The 7,037-nt window shown below is 36.1% G+C and overlaps 1 long non-coding RNA gene across 1 annotated transcript; it reads left to right on the forward strand.

Annotated features, from left to right (window-relative positions):
• The first annotated feature begins 551 nt into the window (after nt 1-551).
• On the forward strand, nt 552-6,158 carry LOC128658095 (uncharacterized). Its single transcript, XR_008402135.1, has 2 exons — nt 552-986; nt 5,508-6,158. It is a non-coding gene; the product is annotated as an uncharacterized LOC128658095 (long non-coding RNA).
• The last annotated feature ends 879 nt before the right edge of the window (nt 6,159-7,037 follow it).

Consider the following 7,037-nt stretch of genomic DNA (forward strand, 5'->3'; position numbering starts at 1 on the left):
TTATTCTCTAAAATACCCTCTGAAAATATATATATAGCATTACCCTCTTTGCAAATAATCATTCTGTATATATAATATAACTACAATGTATTCTAATAGATATACTATGTCTCCATTCATTAATTTTGGATGATTTTTTATTCTCACCACTATTGTGTATATATCTTTTATGTTTATCTTTATTCTTATTTTTTACAAATAAGCACAGAGAAAAAAAACTGTCTCTGGCTTACAAGTAATATTGCTCAAAAAAACAGCGCAACCTCTCAGGCAAAAAGAGAACTCCTTTTTAATGTTTTTCCTGCTTCCAGCCCCAGACATTTCCACTTACAGAGTACAGCATATAAACCTACTTAAATAAATATACACATATTCTAAATACTCAGCTTTTTCTTTTATAAACTTTTTTAATGTTGTGCGTTATATTATATATATCTTATTGTTGAATATATACAAATCAACTATGGCTTGAATTTGCCATCTTGCTATTTATACATAAGCCATATCAAATTGCTAAATATAAGGAGGTGCTTATACACTTTTTTAGGACACATGCTCCGCTATAAAAAGAGCACCATGGACACTAACCAAATCAGAAGTTTGAGAAAGGTCCACGACCGAAACGCGTTACTTCTTTTTTGGCAATATTGAGCCACCGTAGTCTGTGACGTCAGACTATTACCTCCAGCAAACCAGTGAGGAAAAGACCGGACGGGAATTACCCTGCTTTTAGACGCTAAAAAAGGCGTTGCATCTACAACTCACCAGGCCTGTATGCCGTTTGGAAAAACTTAATGGTAACCTGGATTTACCATTAAGTGAAAGAAACAGGACAACGACATCGTATCTGTAAACCATCAGACGCTCACTTTGGAACCAACAATCTAAAGGTAACCTGGCTTTACCGCTACTCCAAAAATTCGGGAATATTCCTATCAAAAAGTCAGGATTGGAACACTGAACAAGCTATATCTTGATCATATAAGGTACCCTTAATATAAAGAGACGGCATTAACTTTTACCTGCCATAATCTTTACCTGTGCACAGAAAAGAACATTTGCATACAACGTTTTAAATATAACCCTGCTTTGACTCATATAGGCTGGATTTCATATACTAAAGCTTGCTTTTTATGTGCAATACGCTTTCTTTGTGCAACACGCTCTTTTGGTGTGCAATACGCTACCTAATATATGCAGCAAACTGCTTTTTACATGCAATAATTTGGTAACCTGCTAATATAGCACTTTGCTTAACTTTTAAAGAAAAAAATGTTTTATGTTCTAATATCCTTCTATCTTTATTTGTCCAACATATCTTGATCTTTCTAACCCCATTTCTTTGTCTACTAACCTCTCATGCCTCCTAATCCACTGTGTATACTAACTATATCTACTGCTTGATTTTTTTTGCCTTTGTGATTTTTTTGCCTTTGCCATTCGCTGAAAAAAGAAAAAAATTTTTAGCAATTGCTTTTAAACAATTTATTTTAAGAGCCAAGGAGGATTTTTTATCATTTTTTACCTTTTTATTGTATAAGATAAAAGAAAATTTGTTTATATATAAAAATTCATTCTCTATAGTGTTTCTTTATATTCCTACCCACCTCAACAGTTTTAGCTCTAGAACCAATTATATTGGTCCTTAGCGCAGGAAGATCACACACATAGACTTTCACTTATCAATTTAATCTGGGGATTTTTTGATATCAACCTGTGTACTTTGAGGTGATTTTTTCAGCGCTCTCTCTTTCTCTATTGTATAATTCAATGTTATCAAGAACATCCTGGGGATAACCTCTATTCTTGAATTTAAGGGACATTTCATCAAGTCTCCTTTGGCATTTGATTGGATCATCCACTCTCCATTTTGTATGTAGTAATTGACTATATGGTAAGCTCTCAATCATTGCTGGAGGATGAAAGCTATTGTAATTCAACAGATTATTTCTATCTGTCTTCTTCCAGAAGATGTCAGTCGAGAGAACCCCCCTTGATTGACACCCTAGTGTCCAGAAAACTAATTTGTTCAACATTCATCTCCATAGTAAATTTTTAATTTTCTGAAGCTGCATTCAATCTGGAGATTAAACAATCCAGATAAATAGAGGTACCTGTTCAAATCATAAAAATATTGTCTATATAATGAAACCAACATAAAACTGACCTCTTAAATGCTTCATCAACATATACTGCCTCCTCCTCAAATTACCCAAAAAAGAGGTTGGCATACATAGGGGCCACATTTGAGCTCATTGCATTTTTTTTCACTGGACATAGAAAGTGTCCTCAAACATAAAGTAATTTTCATACAGGACCAGGTTTAAAAATGTCCTTGATGAATCGCCTCTCATTATGAGAGTATAGTCCATCTTTGTCCAGAAAATAGAAGACACTTTCTATGCCCAAAGCATGAGGTATCAAAGTATATAGACTCGAAATGTCAAGTGTCACAAGGGTTTAACTAGGAGGGGTCACTAAAGCTGAGACTCTGCCCAAGAAGTCTGTAGTATCTTGTAAATAGGACTCAACGTATCTTAATAATGGTCTAGTGAGATGATCCAAAAAAATGTCCAAAAGTTGGAAGACTGAGTTTGTACCTGCCACTATCGGACGTCCCGGGGGATTAGCAATGTCCTTGTGTATTTTGGGTAATACATAAAACACAGGAATGATCAGATTTTCATTGATTAGGAATCTAGCCTGTTTATTGGAAATAATATTCATCATAGATGCCTCAAGGACTAATTTTTTAATTGTGAGCAGCAATCTAGAGGTGGGATCCAGTCTAATCACCTCATAATTTGTGACATTATTGAACTATTTAAAAACTTCCTCTCTATATCGATTCCTATTCATGATGACTAAAGCACAGCCTTTGTCCGCCAGCTTCAAAATGATGTTAGTATCAAAATTCAAAAGGAGATTGAGTCTGCTGAATCAGCATTGAGATCACTCAAATCCTAAACAGAATTTAATAATTTGAAATCTAAGTTGGATGGGGAATTGGTTAATTTCAGAAAGACACTTGAAAGTAAAAAATATAAAAAATTCCAAAGAGACCTATCTGACTCTCAGAACAACAAAGTCTATAGATTGCGTAATCCAGACTTTGTCCCCTTTCGGAGGGATAATAGGAGACCTGGTTATTCACAGGGGCTCCTAGGAGACTCTTCTTCGTATAGTGACTCATCCCCGTTTTTTCTATCAGAGGCCGTGGATCAAGGAGTCGAAGAAGAGCCAAAGAAGAGGGGGGAGGAAACACAGGAAATGTTGGGTACCAAATCTCAATGAGACAGAACAGACGATAGCAGAGGAAGAGAATCTAGTTGTGAATATCTCTGGTAGGGTCCTAGATGATGCTACATTGAGAGTATTGCAGAAAGGGTTATGTTTCATGCCATCCATGTATCCAGACTTCTTCACTACAGAATGATATCTACAAACATTTTTTAGGAGTCTGAGATTAAAGAGTTTCTTTAATAATCAAGATTTTAAGAGCACTGCCAAATCTTCTTGTATTACTCCCTTTCAGTTCCATGTGCAGCATATCAAACCTAAGAGTACCTTTAATCCTCCCCAATCTAATGCAATGGTGGAGGCATATATCACACTGGTCAAACAGGAGTTAGATAGACTGCGCAGAAGTATAAATATGAAGACTAAATTTAATCTGTCTCCATCTGAAAAAGGGCCTCATCAGGGATATTTAGAATTATACTAACATCATTCTGAAGCCGGTGGACAAAGGCGGCGCTTTAGTCATCATCAATAGGAATCAATATAGAGAGGAAGTTTTTAAACAATTAAAGGATGTTACTAATTATGAGGTATTTAGACTGGATCCCACCTCTAGATTGCTGCTCACAATTAAAAAGTTAGCCCTTGAGGCATCTATGATGAATATTATTACCAATAAACAGGCTAGATTCCTAATCAATGAAAATCTGATCATTCCTGTGTTTTATGTATTACCCAAAATACAGAAGGACATTGCTAATCCACCAATACGCTCGATAGTGGCAGGTACAGACTGCGACTTCCAAGCTTTTACCATTTTTTTGGAACCATCTCACTAGACCATTATTAGGATACGTTGAGCCCTATTTACAAGATACTACAGACTTCTTGGGCAGAGTCTCAGCTTTAGTGATCCCACCTGTTTGTACCCTTGGGACAATTGATATTTTGAGTCTATATACTTCGATACCTCATGCTTTGGGCATAGAAAGTGTCTTCTATTTTCTGGACAAAGATGGGCTATACTCTCCTAATGAGAGGTGATTCATCAAGGACCTTTTCAAACTGGTCCTGTATGAAAATTACTTTATGTTTGAGGACACTTTCTATGTCCAGAGAAATGAAACTGCAATGGGCTCAAATGTGGCCCCCACGTATGCCAACCTCTTCGTAGGCAAATTTGAGGAGGAGGTGGTATATATTGATGAAGCATTTAAGAGGTCCATTTTATGTTGGTTTCGTTATATGGATGATATTTTTATGATTTGGACAGGTACCTCTATTAATCTAGATTGTTTTATCTCCAGATTGAATACTGCTTCAGAAAATTTAAAATTCACTATGGATATGAATGTTGAACAAATTTGTTTTCTGGACACTAGGGTTTCAATCAAGGGGGGTTCTCTGGACTGTGACATCTTCTCAAAGAAGACAGATAGAAATAATCTGTTGCATTACGATAGCTTTCATCCTCCAGCGATGATTAAGAGCTTACCTTATAGTCAATTACTACATACAAAAAGGATAGTGGATGACCCAATCAAATGCCAAAGGAGACTTGATTAAATGTCCCTTAAATTCAAGAATACAGGTTATCCCCAGGATGTTCTTGATAACAGCCTTGCTAAGGTTGCAACAAAAGATAGAGAATCCCTTCTTGTTAGAAGCACTCGCCAATCTAAGCAATTCTCAGTACCCAGTATACCTATTAGTGTCTATTTTGTCTTGTAACTTCAAGTACATTATATATCTTATTAAATGCCCATGTGGGTTTCCATATGTGGGAGAAACAACCCAACATGCTAAGGACAGGATTCATAAGCATAAAGCAGCGATTGGCAAATTGGATGAGGATGCCCCTGTTGCCCATCATTTTACGATTGCTTGCTACAATAAAAGCCAGTTACGTTTCCATATTATGAATGGTGTTGCCCCTTTAAGAAGGGGAGGCGACAGACAAAATATCCTCTTTAAAAAATAGGCCAAATTGATAAAAAAGTTTGATACTATGTCTTCTAGGGGTCTAAATCAAGAAATCTCTTGGGGCACTTTTACATAAATCAGGGCTGTGGTAGGTTGTATTTTTTCGAATTGAACTTGTCATCTAATTTCATGCATTTTTGCAATAAATTTCATTGATGTATTCTATTGCATTTATGTCCTTTACACATTTGTATGTATTCATATTATATCTCTATGATCTAATTCATACAGTGCTCCTTTAAGTATATTATTCTGCTTTTGGTTTTGTAATTTTGTATATACAGAATGGGAGTGACGTCATCAGCAGCTGACAGGAGAGCCACAAGCATTACAAGTGCTGTGTCCAAGCGTTTTCAAACTAAGTAACGGTGGATGATCCGGACAGGTTGGGCCGCTGAATAGATACTGACCGAAACAGGTGGTGGTGGATGACCTGATTAGGATTGAGCCGAATACTAAAGACTTTCCTCTATAGTCACTCATGCTGTGAGAAGTTGCCGTATTAGAGATATCAGTGCTTACTATGACTGCTCACGCTTGTATTGACACACTTTGTACAGTATTACTGAACCCATTAATCTGGGACTGTTGCCTAATATATTATTTGTTTGGTCAGTGGATTAGCCTTTGTGTTCCTGGGTCTGTTTAGGGGGAATATTTTATAAACAGCGTAAACTTTTTACTACTTGGGAAATACACCATAAACAGACTTTCAGGGATTGTGATGTACAATACTAATCTGCTTACTTGCCTGCTTACCCTGGACTGCTGGTGACCCCCCCCTTAGGATGCCTTGGGGGTATCTCTGCATGTATCTTATTTGTTTATTTTTTTGTTGTATGTGTGATGAGTGTGTGTGATGACTTGGGGCCCTTGAAATTTATTCTGCATCATCTTGTTTGATATGAGCTAATGAATAAACATTATATAAGCTGCTTTGTCTCTGTATTCTTGTGCTGGGAGTATATATACATATATTCATTTAGGGGTAGTGACAGTACCTCCTTACGTGCACTTGCTTTAACATAGTTTGCTTTAATAAGTTTATTTGTGCTGTCACAATTGAATTTGCTTCTATTCAATGTTACAGTTTTTCAACAGGTGCAGTTCAAATTTTAAAAGATTAGATTTTTAAATAAAATGTACAGAAGTCTTTACATGAGCTAAATCTGGTCATTTAAATGTTCTGTTTTGTTTACAATTAAGTGTTTGAAGATTTAAGCATGTTAATTATAAAAAATGTTTTAATTATTAATACATTATTATTTAAGTGAAAAATTGCATGTAAACATATTAGGCAGTCATCAAAATTAAATGAATTAGCTTGGCATGTTTAACTTTTCAAATATTTTACTTCCAGAAAGGTCTCTAAAAATTTCTGTGTAAACTTGGTTGAAAAGCCTTCAATAACTGTGGTTATAGGTGTTTTTGCGTTTAACTAAATGTTATTGCTATATTGTTTTCTAATTCAGGGATGGGAAGCAAAAGAGCTGAATGCCCTTTTAAGGGCAATGCCCATACAAATGCCCTTTTCAGGGCAATGGATAGTTTAGATTTTTTAGTGTTAGGTTTTTTATTTTGTGGGGTTTGGTGGGTGGGGGTGTGATGAGAGTGGGAAGTGATGTCACCGGATGGGGCGGGGCTTAGGCTTGTTTGTCTATGTCACAGTTACTAAGTGAGATCTATGGTACCAGATGTATACTTCCATGCTCTGCAATAAGTATAGTGTTGTACCCTCTTTGCTGTGTCCTGCATCTCATGACATGGTGTCAGAAGTTCTTGCCTGCGCTTCTGTTTCCTGATTGATGACGATG

The sequence above is a fragment of the Bombina bombina genome, chromosome 4 (assembly GCF_027579735.1).
Source record: "Bombina bombina isolate aBomBom1 chromosome 4, aBomBom1.pri, whole genome shotgun sequence".
NCBI classification, from domain to species: Eukaryota; Metazoa; Chordata; class Amphibia; order Anura; family Bombinatoridae; genus Bombina; species Bombina bombina.